This window comes from Apis mellifera, linkage group LG15 (genome assembly GCF_003254395.2).
Source record: "Apis mellifera strain DH4 linkage group LG15, Amel_HAv3.1, whole genome shotgun sequence".
Classification (NCBI taxonomy): Eukaryota; Metazoa; Arthropoda; class Insecta; order Hymenoptera; family Apidae; genus Apis; species Apis mellifera.
This window is the reverse complement of record NC_037652.1, coordinates 4,127,252-4,154,874: the sequence shown is the minus strand read 5'-3', so window position 1 is coordinate 4,154,874 and position 27,623 is coordinate 4,127,252. Positions and strand designations below refer to the sequence as shown.

At 37.8% G+C, this 27,623-nt stretch overlaps 1 protein-coding gene and 1 long non-coding RNA gene across 5 annotated transcripts in view; one reads left to right on the top strand and one right to left on the bottom strand.

Annotated features, from left to right (window-relative positions):
• Nucleotides 1-27,623, top strand: part of LOC724847 — a 155,144-nt gene that overhangs the window by 60,196 nt on the left and 67,325 nt on the right. The window lies entirely within an intron of this gene.
• Nucleotides 26,738-27,623, bottom strand: part of LOC113219262 — a 193,879-nt gene continuing 192,993 nt past the window's right edge. The window contains exon 3 of the long non-coding RNA XR_003306141.1: nucleotides 26,738-26,980. This is a non-coding gene — a long non-coding RNA (uncharacterized LOC113219262). The remainder of the gene's footprint in view (nucleotides 26,981-27,623) is intronic.

Here is a 27,623-nt window from a genome sequence, read left to right as displayed (position 1 = left end):
CAATTATTATTATAAAACATTCGATTCCTTTCCTCTTTATTTCATTCGTTAACATACGAAGATGAAAATTAATTTGATCTCAATGAAATTAATCTAGAAATATGGAATTTTCAAAAGTGCATATTCTTTTATAACAAATTACACTTACCTTCTATCATTCTTTTTTCATTTCCTTCCTCGAAACCTCGATCTTTCAGAGATCAGAATTACACTCTTTCCATTCCCAAATTCCGTTATCAGCGTGTATCTGGCCAATTTCTGTTTCGCGATGGGCGGCCTGCATGAAATCACGCACGATCCAATTTTCCAGAAGCGAACAAGCATCGTGGAAGTAACGACAGCTGCGATTATCGTGTCTCGGCCTCCGTGTTGGACAGGGATGGTATCGATTTCTGAAGATTCGATGCGGGCCACTTTTCGTGATTCTCGACGATTGAGATAAGTATGAGGGTGGAGAGTGGGGTTGAAGGCCAAGATGAGTCGATGGATTTGAACAACTTAATTTTCAGAATTATTGAAACAAATCGATTAATCGAAGATGAACAGAATTTTATATAATTCCATCTTAATTGAATACGAGTTGATGGATATTTCAAATATATTATTTGTCTCTCTTATTATTCGTTCAGTCGTTAAAATTCGATACCGTTCGGGGATGCAATTTCCATATCGCGAAGGAGTTTCATTTCGGCTGGCAATTTCCACGTGGAAGGAGATCGGATGGTTAAAATTCTCCGGCTCTGGGCCGTGTTATTAAGCATACGCCACGATATGTCCCTTCCTCCACCCCGTCCTGAGAAACCGGTTCCTCAGCTCTGGTCTGGTTGTAACCGAAAGGAAGGAAGGAATCCATTTGAATTTTCAATATTTTTCAAAGCGATCGATCCGCGCTCTCTTTCTTCCTCTCCTGAGGATTAGTATTTTTTTTGCTGCGTATTTCGAATAGTTGTTAAGCTCTGGGCGAAGCGATCCGTGGAAAATTTGCGTGGAATTTTTCTTGAAAGTTTTAAAAGGGGTCCTAGGAGGAGGAAGGATTTTCAATTCGTCGTTCTAGTTCGAGGTTGTAAGTATTTAACCGTGAGCCAGAAGGAATCCGGTGAAAGGAAAAAATATATATATATATATATAAGAGAAAGCGAAAGATAGAGTCGATCTCTCTAAACTTTATCTCCTCTCCTCCGAGTTTTTGACCGAAACTTCGTTCCAGGAATTTTCTTAAACAGGGAACTCTTTGAATGCGAAACAAGAGTTCCTTCCTTCCTTGCTTTTTTCCTTCGTCGATGTTTCGACAAGAAAAACGACGTAATTTTGATCGAACTATCCAATTTCGTAATATCTTCTTGAAAAAAGATTCTTCTTAAACTGTGAGAAACAAGAAGATGCCAAGCCAATTAATCTCATTATCTCGATATTAATGTAAAAACGTGTTAAAGATGCTACAAGAATCTCGGAGAAGGAAGGAGAGGAAGATCGAATTCGAAAGATTCTTCGCGCATATCAAAGGAAGTAAATTCGTTCCTTCCTTTTTTTTCCTCTCTTCCTCTTCGTTACTTCCTGCGAACGAGCCTTCGTTTTCATCCGCGTAAACAACTTTACGATTATAGTCCGCGCTCGAGGACGGCTCTCGAGGGCCTGGGGCCGAGAATTCTGTGGGAAATTCGGCGATAAAAACGGGGCGCACGGCTTACGCGGCTAAATTACCCCGGCCATACTTTACGGGATCTAATTTCGAATACCGTAAATAACTTATGAGGGCAAACGGAGATCCGGCTGCCACTGCATCTCTCTCCCCCTCCCCCCTCCGTTGGATTCGTCGCAGGGTGAAATTCGTTAACGTTGAACCGTGCAATACCAATCCAACAAGCGAAGTCTCGCTTAATAAATCCAAGAATATATTTCTATCCGTTGATTATTATCGTCCCGACGTTTTGATGAAAACTTTTTTATAGATTATAAAAAATTTTTACGTCGAAGTATCTGTCCAATGATTTTATTGTATTCACAGGTTGGATAGATTATCGTTATAAATTCTAATAGGGCATTTAAAACCATTCAGTTTTCGAGTCATTATCTAATACGACACAGGTTAACACAGTTTTGTTGTATTCGACTATTGTATAGATTTTAACGAGGCATATACGTACAACACACCACCTGTACATACATACAACAAATGTATATTACGCAAACGGGGCATAATTTATGCGATATCCGATATTATTACTTATTAACGGATGACGAAATTATCCAGAGGGTCCATGGTTAAAGCTCTAATAAGCGTGGCATTAAATCGGGATTAATAAGCCAATCCCGATAGGGGGAGGATGAGATACACGTGTATTTTCAAATATATGTATATATATATTTCGTCCGGCTGAATTGGAGTGGATATTTTAACCACCGTAGCGGAAGTTTCGCGCTATCCGTCATCGCGAACGCTCCATCGAGCTTTGCTTATTTTCCCGCCCCTTCCTCTCTCCCATCCTTGTCTCTTGTTGTGCATTTTCGGAATACGAACAGACAAGAGGGGATTGCAAAGGGGCGCGTAATAACGGCACGGTTCTTGCAATATGGCCTGTCTACGAACGGCCATTTAATATTCGCGCCACCTACTACTACTTACTACCTCTCTGTCCTCTGTCTTCGTCGACTTAGTAGTCGGTGGTAGTAGTGGTAGTAATACTCTTTCGTGGCATCCAAGTGGCTGGCTAGCTCCCCCCTTTCTCTCCTTCATGATGAAGTGATGAATTCCGAGACGAGAGAGAGAGAGAGAAGTGTGTTGGGTTTTATATAGGAGGGGGATGGATATGGAGGGATGTGGTGGATGATTTGGAGAATTTTATGCTGGAAACGTAGGAAGAAAACCGCGCGCGTTTCTGAGAGTTAGGGGAGAGGGTTTTATCTCTTGGAAGATGTTGGGGAAGAGAGTTTCTCAATTGCATCGTTTCTTTCAAGGTGGGAGAGAGAGAGAAGTCATTCGTGTCTTTCCCCCATTTTTAGTTTTAGTGGAATGGTAGAGAAATGTTATTTGAAGCGGGAATTTTATTGTACAATGAATTTATACGATGAATGGTAAACACAGACCCACTGATGGTGTATTACACATCTCGTTGATTTTCTTCTCTCTTTTTCTTGAATTTGTTTTTTAGTTGTTGGTTGGTTGGTGGAAAATTGATATTGTTTATCGTGTATTGGTATTATTTATTGGTTGTAAATATTGTTAATAAAGTTATTTATAGGGGGGATAAATTGCTCGTTTGTTAATTTATTTAGGTGTTGCAAATATTTGGCAAAGTTAATCTCTATTTATAAGAGAATGATTTTATTCTCAAATATCCTTAATTTATTAATTTCCAAATATTTATATTCCAAAATTCGAAAATGTCTTGGAGACATGGAAATTTTAAAAATTTCATATAACGAGATGAAGAAGAACGAGTGAAAATAATTTCCACGATATACTCGGGAATCGAACTCGAAGATTTTCGATTTGAAAGCAAGCGTTCTAACCATTTCGCCAATTAAGAACACGCGAAGAGTCCTTTAATATTTCCCTATTAATTATTTTGGCAACGATTAAGTAATCCTACATCCCTTTTCACAAATATTGTTGAAAAAAAAATTTCCTGATCTTTTTCACTTTTTTTTTACAAAAATAAAAGCTTCACGCGTGTACATATATATTCATAAGCATCCTAATTGAACATTTTCTACCCGAAAGAAATATAGGAGGCGAAAAAAAAATTCCATTCCTGCTGAATTTCGGCGAACTTAATAAGAATATCCTGCAACAAATTATACTGCAATGCAGTTCTACGAAACTGCTTACGTAATCGGATCCACCAGAAATGTTAGTAAATACATATATATAACTTAATGATCGTACACATCATTTCTTTCATCTCAAAATTCTCTTTCGAAGATACGAATCAATTTTAATCAAAATTTTCATTAATTTTATTTTTTTCCAGCGCAATATCGCTTGGGAATAATTCACAATTAATTATAAAAATAATAATTCGATCGATCCAATTCGCCAGAACGAGAAACGCAAACCCACACATCTCTCGATCCCCCTTGAATAATTTCGAGATAAGTGGGGGCCGCGGTTAACGGTCGATCCCCTGTCCATCCAAACTTCCTTCCCTTCCGCCCCAGAGTTTCTTAATTTTTTATTAATAGCCCAACCGTTTCCAAGTTTATCCACTTTATCCGGCCGGATCGAGTTTCGCGGCCTGTTCTGGAAACTTTATTCCCACCTCGCCGCCCGACGATCGACGTTCCTCGAGAAGATCACCGCCCCCTCCGCGCCGATTATCCGCCCCTTTCGTTCGATGCCCTCGTTGCAGTTACGCTCTGCACTTAGGAATAAAAGGAATAAGAAAAGTTTGTCGAGAGGAAAATTGTAGTTCTGAATACATTGCATGATGTTTTCATACGTGAGCACCTTTCTTCTTCTTCTTCTCGAAGAATTATTTTAATTAATAATTGATTCGATGTTAACGTGTAAACTTTTTATAAGTTTCTTTTTAGTTATTGGATTCGTGCTCGTGGGAATACAATAATAGCAGAAATTCGTTATGATGACGTATTTCTGGATATATTCATGCAGAATTCCGAGATCTGTTATTAATTAATAGACCACGGTTGGCGTGTGACGAGATGTTCCATTCACGGGAAAGAAGTTTTTCGAGTTTGAAAATGGAAAGAGGGAGGGGAGGGAAAGTGGGACGTGTCCCTTGGGAGCTACCCATTGGCGGAGGATAATCGGGAAATTATATTTGCCCTCCGCTTTTCGAGCATCGTTCCAATATTTAATCCCGCTCCCAGGATTCGAAATTACGGATGTTTCGCTTGGAATGTTGTCAAGATGGGTGAATGGATCCTTTGAATGGAATTATGGGGTGGGGATTATTTCGTAAATATTTGCTTACGGGGAGACGATTTTGTCACGATATATATAATTCGACGCGTAGAGAAAACGTGTTTTAAAAGTGCAAGGTTGAAAGAGGAAGCCGAATAACGAAGCTGCGAGCAAAAAAGAATCAATTGATCGATCAAACGGAGGATGGGGATTTGGGGGCTGGATTTGTCATGTGAAGGGAAGAATCGGTTCCAATTAATTGGGCTGCCTCTCCACCGCTCTGGGAACCCTCTTGGCTTAAGCGCGTTTTAATTAATCGTGGATGATTTCTTTCTTTCCTCTCTATATGTGTATATACACATCCCGTCCTCGATTGACTCCGATTCTCGGGAAGAGTGGAGTAGAAAAATTCTGTTTTCTTCCTCGATCGACTTCTCGTTAAGACGTTCCCATTTAATGGAATGGTTCTATTTTTTGTCTCTTACTCTTTTTGTTTTTCTAGTAGAAAGCTCTTGGAATTTAAAAATATTGTCTTCGTGAAAAATTCGATCTCGATAGTGAGAAAAATCGATGGATTTTCGAATTTCGTTCCCTCGGATTTTATCTCGAGATGGATGGAATTGCGAATAACGGAGTGATATTTCAATAATATAGGAAACAATCTCTCCTGTCCACTCCTGGTATTTCCGTGTCTCGTCTGGAAAAAGCGATACTCGATCGATAGTGTGGTGTATTATGCGTGTCGGTTGTTCGCAGCTTTTCAACTCTTGCCTCTTGTATATACCCTTTGTCCGAGACCTGGATGCTTTTCAAACGGGACCCCTCTTGTCGCAATTCTTCCCCCATTCCTTTTTCAAGCTTCGCGCCATTCGATACCCGATCGATCCCTCGAAGAATTCGAGAAAACGACTGTGGAATAAACGATGCTTGGATGTCTTTTAATTTTACTTGATTCAAATTCTCTTACTCGATTCGTTTATCCGAATTATGAACCTTTTTCGAAATTTAATTATCCTCATTTTAATTAATAATTGACTCGATGTTAACGTGTAAACTTTTTATAAGTTTCTTTTTTATTTCCAGCTTTAGTTATTGGATTCGTGTTCGTGGGATATAATATAATAATAGCAGAAATTCGTTATGATGACGTATTTCTGGATATATTCATGCAGAATTCTGAGATCTGTTATTAATTAATAGACCACGGTTGAAATGCATTTTCGTATTTTTATCAAAATTTGCAACCTTTCTCCTTTCCCTCGATAAAAAAATCCCCCCTCGAGGGAGGATTAAGGAAAAACGCTCGGCTCACCTGAAAAAGGGACTTCCATCCAACCCCCAATTTCCGTCAGTCTTCCGCCCATCGACCAGAGCCGGGTTGTTATCGGTTTTTCGCCTCGGCCTCGGATCGTACGTGCCCCGACAAACGTTTTCCCGCCATATGGCCGAACCGTGTACCTTTTGTCCGTCGTTTGTCCATCCACGGATGTCGCCTTCTCCCACCCTCCCTCGATCCTCGATAAGCGGCCCCTTTTGCTCGCCCGCCCGATTGCTCTCTTCTTCTCGCGAGAAAAAGCTCGAGGAGAAACTTTCTCTCTCTCTCTCTTTGTGAACGGGGCTTGTCTATTGCTGTTTAATCCACCCATTCGAGAGGAGTGGAAGGGGTCTTTGTTCGATAAGCGTGATCGAGATGGTGTCGAGAAGGAGAAGGGGGTTGAATTGAATTGTAAAGAGGGAGAGGATGCTTGGTGCTCGACGATTGTCTCTGGAAAGAAGGAAGCGGATGAAGTTGTTGGAGATTTTGGAAATCGCTGCTCTAAATTATCTGATAAAAGGGATTCGTAGTCTTTTTCTTTTTCTCTTCTTCTTCTATTATTAAAATCTCCATTACCCTACACGATAAATTAACAGAATTAACTAACAGAAAATTAGTAACAGTATTAGAATTAACAGAATTAACAGAAAAGTGATCGATGGATACATAGTCACATAGATTGCCGAGAATTGGAAGATTTGGATCATTCTCTAAATTCCAAAAATACCTCTCTTGGAGCCATCCGATTGCCATCCCGCGCACGTGATAGTAAATAAGCGGTTCGATGTTATTCGCAAGTTTTATCTCGACCCGTTTCCGCGCTATGCGAAAAGTTTTGAAGCGCCATCCTCGCTTCGTTTCCTCCACCCCTCCCCTCGCTGCTTATCTTCATTACGGCTTCGTGGATATTAGGAGGCGGCGAACTTCAGCCCCGGGATAAATAAAGAAGAAGGGTGGGGTGGAGAAAAAGAGAAGGGAAGAATGCGTTATTTCGCGAAATAATCGTGGTTCGAGGGGGGAACGCTTTTAATCACCGGTGATCAACACTCGTTGATGAAAGTTTCGTGTTCTGGATGTAGCGTGTTCCAAGGGTGGAAAGTTGTTGCTCCGCTTAACGACTCGTAACTCGATACCTTTTACCCGTTCTGTTTAAATTCACTTCTTTTCGAAGAGGAAAACGTGTGCACGTAACACATAGGTTTTTTGGGTGATTGAGCAATGATCGAGAAGTTGAGGAGTTTCGAGAGAAATTAAGAGGACAGGTTTCTTTTTGTTATTATTCGTGTACACAGTTTCTATCGTTAATTATCGTTAATGCAAAACGAGAAGAGGAGCCCTTGAAAAATAAGAGAAGTTTATCATTGTTCTCTCAATATGTAGAGATTTTTAAATATTTCCATTTGAAATTCAGCTGAAACAATTTCCTTGTCGGGAAATATAACGCGTAATAAGCGAGAGGCGTTGGCCAAGGATATATTTAAAAGCGGAATAATGGAAACTGTAATATAAACCTCCCCCGTAAAAAATTCCTCTGGCGTTCTCGCTTCGAGATTTACGATCTCACGCGTGAAAAAAGAAAAAAGAAACTTCAATTCCCCCGTGCTGGAAACGCTTTCGAAATTTTCACCAAGATTTCACACCTTGAAGATTTTTCAACTTCTCGAGCAATATCCTCCGAAACGAGTTCGATCTAGGTGCGGTAATTGAATCGCAGGTAAATTTGCCAGGCGGAAACTCGATTTACAAGTACTCCCTTTCCCTTACCCCGCCATTATATCCCTCCAACTTACTCCTCCGTGGATCGAACGAGATTTCTCGATCGAAAAGTCTGAAGTTTGATTTTTACGATTTTTAATTGGAAATTATTATCTTCCCTCTTTCACTTCGTCCTTTCTTATCTAAGGGAGAGAGAGAGAGAGAGAAGAGAAGAGAAAAAGATTTCATAACCTCTCCAGACGCGGGAAAGATCGTCGAGAATTTTTCCAATCCGCGCGAAATTTACGAGGCTGCTCGCTCGACCGGACCCTTTGGGCAGAGACGACCCTTTCGAATGAACGCTGTGTTTATCTACGGCCGTACACGCTCGTCGCCGAGTCATTACGGATATTTGTAACATCGAACGGGCCGAATTTATAACCGTACAGGACATTAAGCTTGTGATCGGGGAAGCTGGCGAAATATTGCGAAACTCGTAGAGAAATATCGTAGATAAATTCCTTTTCCTATCCTCGTCTGCGTTTCGTAAATTAAATTAAACCTCGCTCGAGCGTGAAATATTATAACGCTGAATTATTTTCTTTCTTTTCGAAAATATCACGAGATATAAATTCCCCTTTCCCTCCGTATTATTCCGTACTTTGAAAATTTGTATTCGTGTTTTTCACGAATTTTCGTCGAATTAAATTTCGCTGTAGGAAATATTAAAATATTTAAATAAGAAGGGAATAGTAGTTGTTTATTTCTCTCTTCGAAAAATATTATGAAATAAATAAATTCTCTTGGATTTTGTTTATTTTTTCTTTTTTTTATTCGTATTAAATTAAATCTAGCTTCGAGATTCGATCGATAGCAAAGTGTTTCGAGAAACATTTTAAGAGGCGGATTCAAGAGGTGTATAAAGATGGTTGTAAAAGGAAACACCATAAAGCGCAACGCCTCGTAATTATTGCCCTCTGACCCGCGATAATGGACAGTAACTGGCCAGTCTCGAGAATCGAGCTTTCGTATTATTGCATCACATTTTTCTCCTTCCATTCCTCCCTGTATATCCATCTTTGCTTGCCAAGATAAAATTAGCATAAAGTTTGTCATCTTTCGAAACGAGGCACGTTTGTCGTATAATTCAAATTTAGAAATGAAAAGTTTGTATATATGTAAATATGTATCTATTCCAATTGGATCGAATCAATCTGAATTATCCATGTTTCTGATATTTCCAAAATTTAAATATGAAAAATAACAATTCTGAACAACGTTGCTTTCCGCTCCAAGGATTCGAGGATACTTGTTAATGCTTTACGTTATATACTTGGGAGAGATTAATCTCTTCTATTTCAATTCTCGAGAATTCTTGGTGATGCATGTTTATCTCCGACCACTTTTCATCCCTTTTCTCGCAAAAGTAGAGATCCTGGCACGTATATAAAGACAGGATATAAAGACTGAGATAAACCGGAGACGGAAGAAGATCTCGTAATACCTCTGCAAACAACCCTCCTGCTATCCATCATCAAAAATAACAGTTTCGCCTATTTGTAACTCTTTCTAACTCTTGTTATTATCGTATAACAAGGAATACGCTACACGTTCGTTAAATCAAAAGATACATGGCCCCCTATTAAAGGGATAAAATTGATCGATTGCCTCGATCTCGAAAGTAAATTACCCTTTCCTTCTCGATACGTCACGAACGAACGTTTCTTCGCAACGACAATATCTTCTCTATCAAAAAAATCGATACTTTGTATTGGCAACTAAGTAATTGCGGATTTTTTTTAGAAAATCAAAGACAATTTTTTCATGGAACTAAATAACTTTATTCTGTAATGTGTTGCCCATTTTGATCAATGACCTTTTGCCATCTTTCAGGCAGCATCATAATCCCACGTTCGTAAAACTTGTGGTTTTTATTAGCAAAAAACTGAATCAGGTACGATTTGATATCATCATCGTTATTGAAATTTTTACCATTCAAGGAGTTTTGTAAAGATCGAAACAAAAAGTAATCGGATGGTGCAAGGTCAGGACTATATGGTGGATGTGGCAAAACATCCCAACCAAGTTCCAATAATTTTTGCCGAGTGACCAAAGATGTGTGTGGCCTTGCATTGTCACGATGGAATACAACACCTTTTCGATTTGTCAATTCGGGCCGCTTTTCTTCAACCGCATTGTTTAATTTCGTTAGTTGTTCAATGTAGACAACAGAATTGATCGTTCAGTTGGGTGGTAAGAGTTCAAAATAGACAATTCCTTTGTAATCCCACCAAACTGATAACAAAACCTTCTTTCGACGAATACCAGTTTTTGATGTTGTTCGAGCTGGTTCACGTGGCCTGCTCCACGATCTTTTCCGCTTGATATCGTTGTAAACAACCCATTTTTCATCGCCAGTTATCGGTCGTTTTAAAAATGGGTCATTTTCATTACGTTTCTTTAGCAAATCGCAGCTGTTAATGCGTTGCGTTAAATGCTTTTCTTTCAGTTCGTGAGGAACCCATGTATCGAGTTTTTGAACATAGCCAAGTTGTTTTAAGTTGTTTTCTATGCATGTATGCGATACATGAAGCTTCTCTGCAATCTCACGAGTTGTATTGTGACGATCCGAATCGATTATTGCTTTGATTAGGTCGTCATCAACTTCAACTGAAATCCGCAATTACTTAGTTGCCAACTCAATACTTTACGTTTTCTCCATTCGTAAGAAATAAAATTCTAATGATTCCATTTTTATAGCGCGTTGCTTATATACTCGAAGAGGAAATTTTAAGAGTATAATATTACAATAATATCAACGACGATTTCCAAAACTGTTCATCTCTCTCTTTCGACGAATAATTATTCGTATTGGAACAATCGACAAACCGTCCCTCGACTTCATCCCCCGATTTTTCTGCACGATTTCCCGCGGGAGCGGAAAGAATTCGCGAAAACAAAATCCTGGGAGGATAGTGGAATGGAAATTTCACCCGCGAGAACGCGAATCTATCTCGGGGGAGGGGTAGAAAAAAAAAAAGGATTTAAAATTCGATCGAAGCGCGTTACCGGCGCTTTGTGGCCTTTCATTTTTCCTATCCCTCCCCATATTTTGCTGGAAAAGATTTTTTTGTTTTTTTTCGAAGATTTCTCTTTGCATGCTAATAGCGCTCTCTTCGATTTAACGATTGTGTCTAAAGGTTTGTGTGTTTTTGTTTCTTTTTTTTTTTGAATAGGATATTGCAATATTCTCGATTGGTTATCTGGTTCATTATTATTTGTGAAATGTTCCATGATTATTAAAATTGTTTGTTGTAGGATTTTTGGAAGGGTTGCTGTTAGGGGTGATTTTTGATTTTGATTAAGATACGACTGTTTCGTTTTTAATTTGAGAAGTAGAACTTAATGAGTTTCTATTTTCTTTTTTTTTTTTCTGTATAAAGTTTCACGAGAAAGAATGTATGCGATTTTTTGGAAAAATCGGCATTTATTTTCTGAAACTTTTGCGTGGAAAGCAAAGTGACGGTTCCCAGAATTATGGGAATACCAAAGCGATAAATTCTACCTTTCGGCCAAAAAAAAATTTCACGGAATAATTCAGAAACGTATGGAATTACCCGAGAATTAAATATCAAGTTTAAAAATCGTGTGATAACGTTTTTCAAAGTTGTAAAAAAGTGTTATAAAAGAGAATTGGAGAATATCTTTCGAAAATTTTTCGATCCGGTTCAAACATTCGATTCCAAAAATTTTCAATATAAAAGATAATACGATAAAAACCATCCAAAAACTATATTCTTTGGACAACAATTTCAATTTCTCACATACTTCCAATACAGTTTCCGTTCTCGGTCCAAAATTCTTCCATTTCCCAGAAAAATCAAACAGTTTGATAAAAATCCGAAACTACTTTGAAACAACGATTCCAAAAACTTTCAATTCCAAAAATTCCTCGATAAATATTCCAAAACACGAAATCTTCCCTCGAAACATACATTTCTCTCTCTCTCTCTCTTTTTTTTCTAAAAAAAGATCAGAAAAGAAACCTCGAAAAATTTTCCAAACCCCAACTATTTTTCCAAATATAATATATCTTCGAATATACTCGATATTCGCTCGAAATTCTCCGATATCTCGTCGATCTCACCAGGGAATGAACCTCCCTCCCTCCAGGGAGCGCAACTCACCTCCCCTCGTTCTTCTCGCGTTTCCACGAATCGTGGATCAGGACACGCGATCCCATCCACCGTGTTTGAAATTTCACCGCGCGGAAAAACGGGGGGAGGGGAATGTTTTCAGTGGCTCGAGAGGGTTACGGTTAGTTTGGGCGCGAGATAAACGAGGGAGGAGGTGGAGGAGGAGGGGAGGTTTGCTCTTGAAAAATTCTAACCCCTTCTAAAACCAGTTGGCTGGCTGGCTGGCTGGCTGGCTGGCTCGCGAACGGCCCGAGGCGATGCAGCGGGCTGCTGTTCCTTGTTGCGTTGTCCGGGGGAGGGGGAAGGCGGATCAAAGGAATCGAGGTTAGGTTAGGTGTGCTGCCTCTGCAGCTTTGATGCTGTGCGTCGCGGTTTTGAATGTTGTGGAAGGAAGAATAATTGTTTGGTGTACAAGTGTTTGTCGATCGACGAGCGGATCTTTTGCGGGCGGGAAGGGAAGTGTATTTTGGGGATAAAGCGGTTTTTCGGGTTATATTGGTTCGTTATTCGAGTCTCCTTTTCTTTTTTTTTTTTCTTTCTTGCTGGAATAATAAATGCTGTTGTTAAAGAAGGGGAAGCGGAAACAAACTTCTTTTTTTCCTTCAAATTTCAGAAATTAAAAAGGATAATTATATTTGATGAATTAACAATTGAGTACAATATTGATAAGAATAATTTCCTCATCCAAATTCCATTGTTACTTACAATTCAATTTTCTTGGAATAATAACGTTGTTACGTGAAGGAAGGAGAAGCGCAAACAAATTTCTTTTCCCCTTTTTTCCTTTAAATTTCAGGAATTAAAAGGAATAATAATAATTATTATTATTATATTTGATGGATTAACAATTGAATACAATATTGATAAGAATAATTTCCTTATCCAAATTTCACTGTTACTTACAATTCAATTTTCTTGTTGGAATAATAACGCTGTCGTTAAGGAAGGGGAAGCGGAAACAAACTTCTTTTTTCCTTCAAATTTCAGAAATTAAAAAGGATAATTATTATTATTATTATTATTGTATTTGATGAATTAACAATTGAGTACAATATTGATAAGAATAATCCAAATTCCATTGTTGCTTACAATTCAATTTTCTTGCTGGAATAATAACATCGTTACATCGTGAAGGAAGGAGAAGCGTGAACAAATTTCTTTCCTCCTTTTTTTCCTTCAAATTTCAGGAATTAAAAGGGATAATTATTATTATTATTATTATATTTGATGGATTAACAATTGAGTACAATATTGATAAAAATAATTTCCTTATCCAAATTCCACTGTTACTTACAATTCAATTATAATAATAACGCTGTCGTTAAGGAAACAAACTTCTTTTTTCCTTCAAATTTCAGGAATTAAAAGGAATAATTATTATTATTATTATTATTACATTTGATAGATTAACAATTGAATATAATATCCACTGTTACTTACGATAACTCAAATACCAACGAAACGCTACTACTACGTTTCTCACATTACAATATTTTTCCAATCGAAGAGAAAAAAAGAAAAAGAAAGAAAATCCCTCGAGGTCCAAAGAAAAAAAAAAAAGGGGGAAAAAACAAGCAATATCGTCGACGAACCGTCGGAATCGTTCGCGTCCCGTCAGATCGACGATAATATCGTTCAAGTTGTTACCAACTCTCGCCCTCCGATAAGACCTCCACTTTATCCCGGCGAAAAATCTGCGGGCGGCGGCGGCGGAGGCAGCAAAACTTGGGCACCAACTGTCGTTGGTTCCGACACGCGTACGTGAATCGGCGGGGCGAGGGAGGATGTCGCATAAAAGCGACGGAGGAGGAGGAGGAGCCATATCGGGAGGACTAACGGTCTGATAAGGGCGGGAAACGAACCACGGCCAGTCCAAACTTGACTATTCGGGAAATATTCACGATATATGCAATCTCTATTCGAGATTTTTTGCTCGTGACGACCGGCAATTGCCAAGTTTAACGGAGTTAATTGGAGAAAGAGAGATGAAGATTGTTTTCAATTTTATATTTCCATCGATCCTTTTTTAATAAAAGATACATTTTCAGAGAAACGTATTTTTTATTGGGATCAATTCTCAAGAACTTGGAAACAATTTAAATAATTAGACTCAAGTCTTATCTTCATCAAACTTTCTCAAACTTATTGAAAAAACTTCCGATCCCTGTTCACAATCAACAAAATCATATTTGATGAGTAATATGGAAATATTTTCGTATGTAAAAATCAAAACATCAATGTTTTAATATCGGACAACGACTTCTGTCTTCATCAACATGACTAATCAAACTCTCTCAAACATTCATTTTTCATCCTCACGTATCGCGTCAAAATCGAAACTTCCTCGATAAAATATTAATTAAACGCACCAAGCTTGAAAAGTTTCATTCTCGATCCCGATAAACATTCTCGTTTTCGAAACGAAAGTCGTGGTTTTCCTGGCGGACAAAGAAGGTAGAGACATTTTCCAGTGGAAACACGGCGATCGAAACACGGCGGGCTATCCCCAATATCAGACCTATATTTCGACGAAACAAATTCGACCGTGTCGCCGATTTTTCTCCCAACGACGCGAGGAAAATCACCGTTCTTTCTACGTCGATACAGGATGAAAAGCTCGTCGCCAAATTTGTTCCTTGTCCCTTGTGCTGGATTGGGTTCGTTTCGAAACAAATCGATTCCAAGTTTGGCCCTGTACACCACGTCGTCCGCTCCATGAGATTGAAATTCTTCTCGAATTTTTTATTTCCTCCTTTTTAATCTATTATCTCGTTTCTTCTTTATTTTCTTCGTTTTCTCAACCGATTCGAATTTTAATTCTCGACAATGAGAACAACAAGGGTGAAATTTTCCTGGAAAGAAATTTGATATTTCAATTTGTTTCTATTTCGTTGGTTCGAACACTTCGAAGAAAATATTTTCAATATATGGATTTTTCAATTGGTGATAATTGGATATTTCACTGCGAAGCAAAGAGAATTCTTGTACAAACGTTTCGGCACAATTTCTATATGGACACGTTTTATTATAACATTTATTTATGCGCATAGAATATCGAATAGACAGATTTTGCATTCATAAAGTTAATAATAATTTAATAATATAATTTTGAGATGTATTTGATAATAATTATTGGCCACGTATTGCATTATATTAAACGTTGAACGTTACACAAATATTGACAATATTATATTAAATCAAACTTTTCCAAACATTTCAAACACGCACATATTGTACTTTGAATTTCAAATTGATTAACTTTCCAATAACTCTCCTGCATTTTATTACATCTCTAATTACGCTGTAACCCAGCTCTTCTCGTTTCTCCAAATTTAAAATTAAAATTTCGTGCAATTTTTAGAAATTTTGAACCGTGAATTGATTCCAAATCATTTTCTTCTTCGAATAAAATGATACAATCAATTCAATACAAGCTTCAACTTCTTCAAACTGTAATCAAATTCAAAAATAAACAAATAAATCCCTCTTTTCCAAATGAAGACGTATTTCGAATCCGTATCAACAATAATAAATCTTCTCAAACCTCCTCAAACTTACTTAAACTGTAACTCGGATTCGAGAGGAACAGGATAAAAACCAAGAAAATCTTTCTTCCTCTTCCAAAGACAAAAAACTCCCCTTTTTTTTTTCATCGAAACCACGTTACACCTCGTCTTGCACGCGGATAAATTTGTTTCACGTAATGGTGTTCCTCCAACTCGTTCCAACCGGTGGATTCGAATGGAGTTCGATTTAAATTTGAAAAATTATCCCTTTTATTCGCGGGACAAAGGGGAGATAAATCGAAACGTTCCTCCAACGTATCTCAACGTCTCGATGGAAGGGATAGGATAACGAGACTCGCTCTCTCTCCATCCTCTTCCTCTTCATCGTCCATTTTAATTCGCGTTTTTTTTTTCTTGTTTCGCAGTGGAATTCGAATTATTCTCCTTCGATCTCGTTACTTTAATCCCCCGGCGTGGGGGATGGAAGCTCGCGTCACGGACACCGATCTTCCTGTTCGATCAATTAAGGAACAAGGGGTATCTGGGATCCTGAGATAGGGATGGCTACACACCACGCCGCCGATCGATATTCGATTTATTCGGGTGGCGCGTGACCTTCGTTCGCGGCCAATTTATGGCCGCTATGGGGCCGCGTTACGATATCTTTCGATATTAGAATTTCGGGATTAGAAGTTTTGAGTTTCGTTTAATTTAAATTAATTAATTTAATTTGAATAATTGTTTTGGTTAACTCGTCATATTCGTCATTCTGAATAATTTTTTCTTCGTGTTCTTCACGATTCTGAAATATTTTTAATGTATGCAAATGTGTATTTGAATGAAGTTTGGATTAGATTTGGTTATTTCCATTATTTGTCTCTCTTATAGCTTTCCAACTATTGAAAAAAAAATTAGAAAAAATTATCCATTAACAATTGAAACAAATTATCTTGTAACGTATGATAAATTAAAACATCGTTTCTTTTCTTCTTTTTAGAAAGATATTAATGATTAAAGCTCCAAAATTTCAAGTTTCTCAAAGAGAAGAAAGAAAGAAAGAAAAAAGAAGGAAACGAAATTTTTCTGGTAAATGTGGTCGAGCTAAAAAAATTTGTTCCGCCTCGATGGATCGATGACTTGTTCGATTTTGATCATCCGCGGCATCGGTGGAGACACGGCGAGGTTAATTAAAACTTTCTCCACTCGCTCTCTCTCTCTCTCTCCCTTTACGCTCTTTTTCAGAATTGACGTCTTGTCTCGCGGATAACTGAGAGGAGGAGGAATGGCGGGAACAGTCGTTAGACTGTTTGTTTCGCTCGCACGTACTTGGAATCACGTGTCTCGATGACAGGAGCCTTAATTAAAGACGAGGCGCGACGTCCAATCAGGCTTTTCCGCCTTGGGAAATTCGAGATAATTGAGTCGACGGATGGAAAATAAATAAAGTCGGTTTCCTCCGTTTTTCCCCCGCCCTATTTTCTTCCGACGACGAGAAGATTTCTATTTGCATATTTCCTCACCCCCTTTTTTTTCTAACTTCGAATCTCATACGCAATGGAGAGAAAAATTTGAATTGAAATAAAAATTCGAGACTTGTTTGAATTCGAGGCTCAAAGGTGAGAGAAGGAAGAATTAATTATTTCTTCTAATCATATACTCGTCGATAAGTTTGAAATTTTGTGTATAATCAGGTACAGGGAAACGTAGGGTAGACAGGTTGAAACCTGTAATCCTTCCGACTTCAAAGCTATTCTCCGGGGTATCTAATCAAGAACCGAATCTAATTTGCGTCATTCCCGCCTCGTCTCCCAAAGGAAGGAGACGAGGTTCCAATTTCACACATTTCGATTGAAATTATAACGAAAGATCATTCCTTTCTCCTCCTCCTTCCTTTTTTTCCTTTCTTACACCACTTAAAAATTCGCATTCATGGAATTTTAATTTCCTCGGGGATAACGAATGAATATATAATATAAATCTTGAAATTCTCTCGCCTAGAAATTCATCGAATTGTACAAAATTTAAACGAAATTTAATCGCATTATAAAATCATCCCTTTTATTGTCCAAAGGCACGAAATTCTAAAAATTCGTTCTCAATCCCCTATCTTAATCAATGATTCTTAAAAAATATATATATGCTTTCGAAAATTCGTTCAATCCTAAAAATATTCTCTCATTGATTATTTCATTTCCCTTAATGCAACCATCAACTTGAAACGATTACCCTTCGTTGATATTATCAAAAATATTCTCAACCTTAAACAATGATTCTTAAATATTATATCCTTTCGAAAAGAGTTCCACTTTGATCCCAATATCCAAAAATCTAGCTTTCTCCCATACTTCATAATTCTGGATTCTAAAATTAACTCCTTCCTCACTGGTTATTATTAAATTTCATTTCCCTTAATCCCTCGATGTAACTTTAAACGATTTAATTAAAATCTCGTTCCAAAATTACCATAAAATTATACCCTTCCTTATAAGGAGACGAAACTCTGAGTTAATCAATCACACTGATAATTCTGTCAATTATCAAAAATATTCTCAACCCCTCTATCAATCTCGAGAACAATTATTATTCATCAACAACAAGCTTTTAAATTATTACAAATTCCACCATCTTCTTCGATACGAATATCACAAAAGTTTGAACGAATTAATCGCATTCGAAAAATATCCTCTCGCAAAACTTGCTCAATTACCGCGTTGTCCGCTAATGAAGCTCTCCAAGTTTGAGACACCTCGTTGCCCCACCAGATGCTCTCTCGATGGAGGGTTTAATCAAAACACGACTAATTATGTCTGCTCTCCTTACGAGAGACTGCAAACTCTGCGAGACGCATGGACGGGGGAGAGGGTGGCTCCTATCCGATTGCGAGGGTGGCTGCGAGCGAGCAGGAGGGGGTGGTTAACGTGACTGCGGATAGAAAACGTTGGAGGGAGGAAGAGCTCGAAGACGACGCTCGAAGACTTGTAATTGGAACCGCGGACGCGGAAGAAGCTTCGTTTTCGCTTCGTTCCGCGCGTGTGAATCCCATCGGGGGATCTCGAAATTAAGAGACAGAGAGAGAGTGGATTAAACCTTCGACGGTTTTACACACGCGTTTGCGTTTGTTTGAAGGAAAAGTGACCGGATGGAACACTTGATTTCGAGACGTTGCAATTTTCTCATCCCCTCGTATTTCTTCTATTTATTTATTTCACGTGAAATTTAATTTTAATAATAACCAGTCCATTTGTTTTAGAGAGAAGAGGTAGAAAATCTTTAGTCGAAATAGGAATTTCGTTAATTCAGACGATATTTTCATCCCTTCGTATTTCTTCTATTGAAATTTAATTTTAATAACAATCAGTCCATTTGTTTTACAGAGAGAAGAGGTAGAAAATCTTTAGTCGAAATAGGAATTTCGTTAATTCAGACGATATTTTCATCCCTTCGTATTTCTTCTATTGAAATTTAATTTTAATAACAATCAGTCCATTTGTTTTACAGAGAGAAGAGGTAGAAAATCTTCAGTCGAAATAGGAATTTTGTTAATTCAGACGATATTCTCATCCTAATATTCTCGTATTTCTTCTATTTATTTATCTCGTGTGAAATTTCATTTTAATAATAACCAATCCATTTGTTTTACAGAGAGAAGAGGTAGAAAATCTTTAATCGAAATAGGAATTTCGTTAATTCAGACGATATTCTCATCCTAATATTCTCGTATTTCTTCTATTTATTTATTTCGTGTGAAATTTAATTTTAATAATAACCAGTCCGTTTTACAGAGAGAAGAGGTAAAAAATCTTCAGTCGAAATAAGAATTTCGTTAATTCAGACGATATTCTCATCCCCTCGTATTTCTTCTATTTATTTATTTCGTGTGAAATTTAATTTTAATAATAACCAGTCCATTTGTTATAGAGGGAAGAGAAAATTTTTAGTCAAAATAGGAATTTCGTTAATTCAGATGATATTCTCATCCCAATATTTTCGTATTTCTTCTATTCATTTATCTCGTGTGAAATTTTAATAATAAGTACATTTGTTAGAAAAGGAGGAAGAGATAGAAAATCTTTAGTCGAAATAGGAATTTTTTTATTATTGTGAAATAAGAGATAATATTAGATATGAAATCTCGTCGAATTGGGAGGCGCGTCGTGTGATTTAACCGCGCTTCCAAACGAATTAATCGTACAGAGGGGTACGATTTCCGTTTGTGGCTGTGAAACCTTTGGCTCGCGCGATTCGCGCACGATTAAGCAGCGCGCCGGTTTTTGAGTTGGTTAGCAGACAGGATGGATTTTTTTCAGAGATTTTTCAATCGTGCGCCGATTTCGGACACGGTCCAATGCTCAAAGTTCCGTCCGTGGATTTTCAGGGTTGAAAAATTAGAGGGGATTCATCGATTGATCAAACGAAATGAATTGAAATTCAATCAAACTTTGATTCTTCGGAGAAATTCAAACGCGATTGATTTACTTCCTGAAAACGTATATATTTAATTATTTAATTTATTTAACAATGACGAGATCTGTTTGTTATCGAAGATTAAATTGATCGATGAAAAAATTGGCGCGAAGAAGAAAGAATCTGCACATCGGAGGAACACCGTTTTCGCAACCGAATCCGAGCCGAGTTCGTTCGTTTCTAATCGTTTTAACTCGTCGGTGAATTGGTAAACTCGGTCGGTAACTATCCCAACTCGGAAAGAAAACTCGATTAACAATGTTGTCGGTAGACAAACGGTGCCGATCTGGGCCTCGAAATTGCCGCCTCGTGTTCGAAACCTTGGAGGGGGGAGGGCCACGCGAACCGGTTAAATTAATCAGCAATTATCGGGAGCCGCGTTTCAGTTACTAACTCGGGTTAATTAGTAGGTGATGCACTAATTCCACGCTGCAATTATAGCGACTCTCGAGGATCCATCGAGTGACCTGTTTACGGGCCGCCCGTTTCGAGGCCGCACTTGGGGATGGATTTTCCGTATTCTGATCGATAAAGGAAGTAATTAGCGGCACGAAACCTGTTGCTTAAAATATTATTATATTTTTGTAGCCAGTAATTCGAAGACTAATTGAATCTATTTCTTATATATATATAATAAATTTTTCTTTTCGAGACAGTGAATATTTTCAAGTTGTTCAAATTGATTATTCAGTCAGTCAATAATCAAGATGTGTGTAATTTGTGGTATTTATTCAAAGTTCTAATTTTAAAATATTATTATGTTCTTGTAGTTGTCGAGTAATTCGAAGACTAATTGAATCTATCTCTTTCTTATATATATATATAATAAATTTTTCTTTTCGAGACAGTGAATATTTTCAAATTATTCAAGTTGATTATTCAGTCAGTCAGTGTGTGTAATTTGTGATATTTATTATATTTCAAAGTTCTAATTTTAAAATATTATTATATTCTTGTCGAGTAATTCGAAGATTAATTGAATCTATTTTATATATATAATAAATTTTTCTTTTTGAGACAGTGATTGTATATTTTCAAGTTGTTCAAGTTGATTATTCAGTCAGTCAGTGATCAAGATGTGTATAATTTATTATACCACTTATTCAAAGTTTAAAATTTTAAATCTTACATGAATAAACGGACGGTTTTTAAAATTGGGCGGGAAAATGGAGGAAGAAATTTACAAGCAACAACACGATATCATAAACAGGATCGAAGAATTCATTACACAATCTTCACTTTCCTCCTCCAATGCGATTAAATCTCGTTTCGAAATCCGAAGAATCCGATTAGCCTCCCCCCTCCTCCATCAAAGATAATCCCCTTAAGAACTTTGGAGATCCCTTCGAGGTTACGAGCTAACCAATCACCCCTCCCTCCCCTCCAGGATCGATCCCGGTTTCGCGCCGCCTATTTGTTTCGCGACTTCCACGTGCTCTCGTCGCGGAGGACGAAAACTTGGTCTGGCATTGTTCCCGCCACTGTTCAAACTTGTGTCGAAGTCGAAAGTTGAAGACGGCCAACCCGATTGTTTGCGTACACATCTTGGCTAATTTGGCTCGAATTTGGTCAAAGAAACGAGATTTAATTTCGAGAGTTTCGAGAAATGGAAGATTCAGGAGGAACGATGTAACTTGATGGGAAATTCTGTTCGTTGTATGTAAATTAGCTGGATAATAAGAAGGAAATGTGTACTGTAATAATTTCTCAAAATCTTTTTAGGAAACAAGAATGCTTAATTATCTCTTTGATCATACTCAATTTTAAGTAGACTAAGTTTCTCGTCACAAAAATTCACGCATATCATCCAAAGTGAATTGAATGAATTCAAAATCTCTCTCTCGATAGAAATATTAGAAAAATCAATTCTCGAATAAATATTCGAACAATTGAATCTGAAACGGGAAGACCAGATTACCGATGGATTATAAGCAACGGGGGAGGGGAGAATCGCGCGATAATCTCATCCTCGTTAACTCTTCTTCCAAGTTTAACCGCCTTTGGGGAGACAAAAGGAGGGAGGAAAGAGATGAGGTGGCGTAGCCATCTTATAAAAATGCAATATCTGCCTGCGGTTGGCCGTTGAGAATTTGCTTCAACCAACCAACCCCCATCCCCTTCTTCGAACCTCGTCCACACCATCGAGCCTCTTTTTTCGTCTCTTTTCCTAATTCCACCTCTTCCCTCTCCCCATACGCCATCCTCTTCGTTCTTTTTTTCCCCCTTCCTTCTTTCTCCTCCCCGCATCTTCATCCACCGTCCCGTGAAACCCGATTTCCACTCGTCGTCTTCGTCACACCCCCTCCCTCCCTTCTTCCTTCGGGCTAATGGCGAAATTATGATCCAAGCCAAGTTCTTTTCAATGGAACGACGGTAATTACCGCGCCGGTTGTTCCAGGATACAGGGGGCGTCTGGCTGCATTATTCAGCAGCCGCGTGTTAGCCCCCCTCCCCTCCCCTCCATGGACTAACGTCCCAAGGAACGACCGTTTAATCGCGAGTTTGCGAGATTACTCTCGCGCCTCCCTCTCTCAACCCCTCCAACAACTTCCTCTTCGATCGGTTTCTTGTTGAATCAGGAGGAGGAGGAGGAGGAGGGTAATGGAACTTTTTGGTTCAAGGTTCAGGTTCCCTCCGTCGAGGGAAATCGATTCGTCGAAAATCGTGGAGAGTATCCGTTTGAAATTTTTTTCATTCGAGAAATGGGAGGAGAATTTCTCTTTTCGGAATTCGGTATCGCACGATGGACACGCGTTTTAGAATTTCGACAAAAAGAGGGGGAGGATGTTTTTATTGTCCCGTTCGTATTTTTGTTCGTGGACAAAAAAATTGGGTAAAAGGAGAGAGGGAGAGGGAGAGGGAGGAGGAGGGATGGAAGGATTTATTGAAAGGGGATCTTTTTATCGGTGATACAAATTTGGGGGTGGGAAACGTTGTAAAAGGGGGATCCTTTATCGTTGTTGCGCCATATTTTCGCTTTTCGGGGAGAATTTTATCGAAAGGGGGCCCATTTTATTATTTGTTGTCGATATTTTCACTCGGGAGGGGGGAAAAAATTTTGTTGGCGAAGCACGATGGTGGATATTCATCTTTTCTTTCTTTTTTTTTTTATTCAGGATATTTACATTTGTTTTCAATTTAATCGGTTTAAGTCTGTTTCATTTATTTATATCCCAATCACAAATAATTATATATTCATTAAATAAGATATATATATCTATCTAATTTTTTAATAAAAATTAACAAAGTTTTCTTTCACTCGTATCGACAATCGTTTTCGACAATTTTTTCAAATTATTCATTTTCATAAAAATAAACAACGTACGTTTTCAATTCTCGAAGATGAGAATATCTTCGTCCCTTCGTTGCCCTTTCGAAAGAAAGAACGGAAGAGAGGAAGGTTCGAAAGTCGTAGATGAAATCGATTTACGGACGAGTTCTGTTCCTTACCTTCGCGAGGATTGTAAACGTTTTTATACCGACGAGCCAATGGCCTCCGTTTCGATCACCCACCATCGAAACGTTATTTACTTTGAATAGCCGGGTTCGCTAGCCCCGAATGAAACATTCCACAAGGATTTAATTGAAGTCGCTATTCACCCCCATCCCCATCCCGATCCCGGTTTCCGGTACCGGCTTCTTCTTCCCGCTGTTTGTTAATTTCCTGGCCGAACAAAGTGTGCATTGATTCGATTCGGATCGGCAAAAGGGTAGAAAAATTCCTGCAATAGTTGATTCCAGCTTTTGTTGAATTCGAGGGGCCCCCTTTTCCTATACAATTCAGAGATTCGATCCACGAGTAATTACGACGAGTGAATCTTTTCCTTCTCCTCCCTGAAGATATTGAAAAGTCCGTGCAACTACCTTTGATATTTTTTCTCTCCTTAAGATATCCCCTCTCCCTCAACAAACACGTGCCTCTCTTCTTTTACACCTGATTTTTATTAGCAATATAAATATCTCGAGACGTTTTACAAGATATATAAATAATTTTCCTTTTAAATTATTATTTGTTTCTTGCCAAGAGATCCCTGATACATCAATTTTTCGAGAAACGAATTTTTAACGAACAGCGTGTTGCATCTCTGTAAATTTCCTCTCCATCGAAACTAAAGCTCGAAGAACAAAGAAAGAGAGAGAGAAATAAAAGGAATAAAAGGCAGAGAAAGTTTCACGATGGATCCCGTAGGATTTTATGGGAAGCTCGAAGGTGGAGGAGGAATCGAACGATACTAAACGGCGATCCTTCGTCGCGAGTGTTTTACGTATTCACGAGGGGGTGGAGAGAGGTGAGGGCGTATCGCCTTGAGAACGTTTATTATTTCCCCGTCTGTCTGCCGTTCCCCTTACGTGCCCGTTGGGTAAATGTTGAATAAGAATCAACAGTGTTGCAGAGAGTCTCGCGTGATTCCGATATTTCTTCCTCTTTTTCTTCCTCGAATCGATGTTTAAAAACCGAGGAGCAAGAGGATGTTTGAACGTAGTTGAAGGGAACGATTGCTCTTTTATATATATATATGTATATACACGAGATACGGAAAATTTGATGTTTAATGGAGAAGCGTTCGATCTTCTCGAGTGGAAGATGTACTCTTTAAAGCTACGTAGGGTTAATAGGGATCGAGGATGTGTTTTTCGTTCTTGGGAAGGGGAGTGGATGTGTGTGGAGAATATTTTATGGAGTGGAAAATTTGGAGACTTAGATCGTGGCTGGTTTCTTTAAGGTCGTTAAATATATCATATTGGAATATCGTATTTGAAATTTATGTGTAATATGATGGGGTTGATATAATCGATGCTTCGAGGGATTTAAAAATTTGTAGCAAAGTTATCTTGTAAAGTATTTTATCTTGAGAAATGTAAATTACAATTAATCGATTCTTTGTTTCTTTTTTGTTTTATCATTTATTGAATGTATAAATAAAATTTAGTAAAAGAAGAAATTAAAACTGTTTATAATCGTGAGAAAATTTTTATGGAAAGGCGTGATTCAATTGCATCCCTTTTCACACGCATTCCCTCAATTTAACGTAGCGTTTGATAACCAAAATTTGATCGATATTGAATTATTTATACGTTCAATTATTAAATATATTTCAATTTACTAGATTTATTAGTTTCGTCAAATAATTTCACTGTGCAAATTCTTAAAATCAAAATATTCCATTCTACATAAATGATCGATATTCTTTGGATTTTGTAATTTATTTATTAAAAATTGAGATTATTTCCTTTTAAAATTCAAGAAAGAAAATTTCATTTCACTTCGACAGAAATCTCAAAGTGCAGGGAAAGAAAAATTATAAAAGAAAAAAGAAATGTGAGAATAGTATTAAACTCTCCTTATCGAGAACCGACACTCGAAACTTCGATTACGAAACTCGGATCGGAAATCCCGATCGGCCGCCACCATTTCAACAACATTCAACCCCCTCTCGACTTTTCGCAACTCGAATCATGGGTTCAGAAACGTTAACAATTAACCCTCGGCCAACCCTCCAATAGCGATTAATATTCCTGGGCCGCGATTCTAGGAATTCGAGGCGATAATGAGCGCGACCTCGACCCCCTCCCCCTCTCCCGGTCCAATTCATCCCGATCGAAACAATGGAAAGTTCATCTCGTGTGTGCTCGCTGCTCGGTAATTTACAATTATCGGTGAAAATTTCCATCATTTCCCTCTTTCTCTCGCCATGATTCCCGCTTCGAGTTTGTTAATTCGCAGTTAATTCGCACTTAATTGCTGACTCTTTTGTACTTGTTTATTCATCTCTCTCTCTCTTTCCTTTTGCACGTTAATTAAAACGAGAACTTGGAAGAAGTTTGTATCGATTGGAATTTTGATTGGAAGGATAATTATTATCGATCTCGATTTTGTTATCGTTATCGATAAATATTGATAACATTAATTATTGTTGGAATATAATGAAAATAATTTATTTTTATTTTTTTTTTTTTCGTTATTCGGAATTATCATTACGAAGGTGTTTTCGATAAATTACAAATAAACAAATAAGAAAAATAAAAATTGGAATAGATTTATAATTGGAAATATAATCGATACGATTGATTGATTTGATTTAAATTTTGATCTTGTTGATTCTCTCAATTTTGACTAGTTGAGTAACTCTTTGATGAGATAGATCAGATTATTGATAAATTTTCGTTGTTATTAAACGAATAAATTTCAAATAACCAATTATCTATTATTCCAGCAGAATAAATAAAAGAGTTGTCCCTTGTTCGACCTGTGATAGGACACACGATCCAATTTGGCCGGGTTGGGGATTTTCTGGGGCCCCGCAACGACTTTGGAGACGGTGATTCCTAAAGCAATTATCATCCAGTCGCTTCGAAATTCGAATGAATGGTCGTCGAGACCGGTCCACTCGCGATAACTGGATTTCTCCCGTGGGACGTTTCAAAACTGTCGCTACTCCCTTCTCCCTTCCCTCTTTCCCTCCCTCTTCTTTCAACCGTCAGTTGAAACGTGTACACATACTCGTTTATACTTATAAAGATAGGGAACGGAGAAACTTTGGACGAGACAAAAGGAAGAATTTGTAGGAAATAAAGTTGCGACTCGCGAGCGAAACTTTTGCGAAACTTCTTGTTCTAAACTGCGATACGTGATGCGGAGGAATTAAAGGAGCGTTGAAAGTTGGAAAATCGAGATGGTCTTAGTGGCGTAGTATCATTGATTTTTATTTTTACTCTACAGTGGTATCTTTTTATTAAACGAATAAACGATTATAATTAATTATCATGTATAAGAATATCATATTATGTCAAAAATCGATTGATCTTTCTATTAAAATGTCGCCAAATATATTGGTTTGTCGGTGAATATCGGGTATTTTCGATCTTCGGAAGTTGTCGCAATCTTCGTACGATGTCGGCTATCTTCGCCCGTTCTCGGAAGTTAATCGAGTATTAATCGCTGAAAAAGAGAATATTACAAATTAGAGGAAAAATATTCCACATAGAATCTAGAATTTAATTTAAATTAATTCTGAATAATTGTGTAACAATAGAAATTTTAATTCAGTCACGAATAGATATAGAATAATTTATAAATTGAATTTCGGTGGTCACAGTTGAAGCAAATTTACTCGAACAATATTCTTAACAAGATCGAGGGCGTGAAAAGTGAGATTGCATAAATATTCGGTGAAAAGAAATTCGTCCGTTCGAAAGTAAAAGTAATCGACGGATTAATACGATCTTTTCGATCGATTCGATTCATCGGAATTGTAAACACGCCTTATTTTAATTCACTCGCCATTAAATTTCTACGGAATTATTTCAACGTCATCGCGTGCAATTTGCTCCATTTTTAGATTCGGTCTCTGGCCGATCTCGGTGAAACGTGTAAAGATTCGATTTTCAACTTCATTAGCTTGATTTCCTCGAATCAGCCCCATTGTTCGTTTAAAGTGAACCGTGTAAATTCATCTTTTAAAGGTGGGAATAATTAAGCAATTGGTGAACGCGTTTCGCGGTAATAGTCGAGACTCTTCGATTATTCTTTTTTCCCTCCATTTTTTCTTTTTTCTCCTCTTTTTATGCCTGCGAAATTGGTT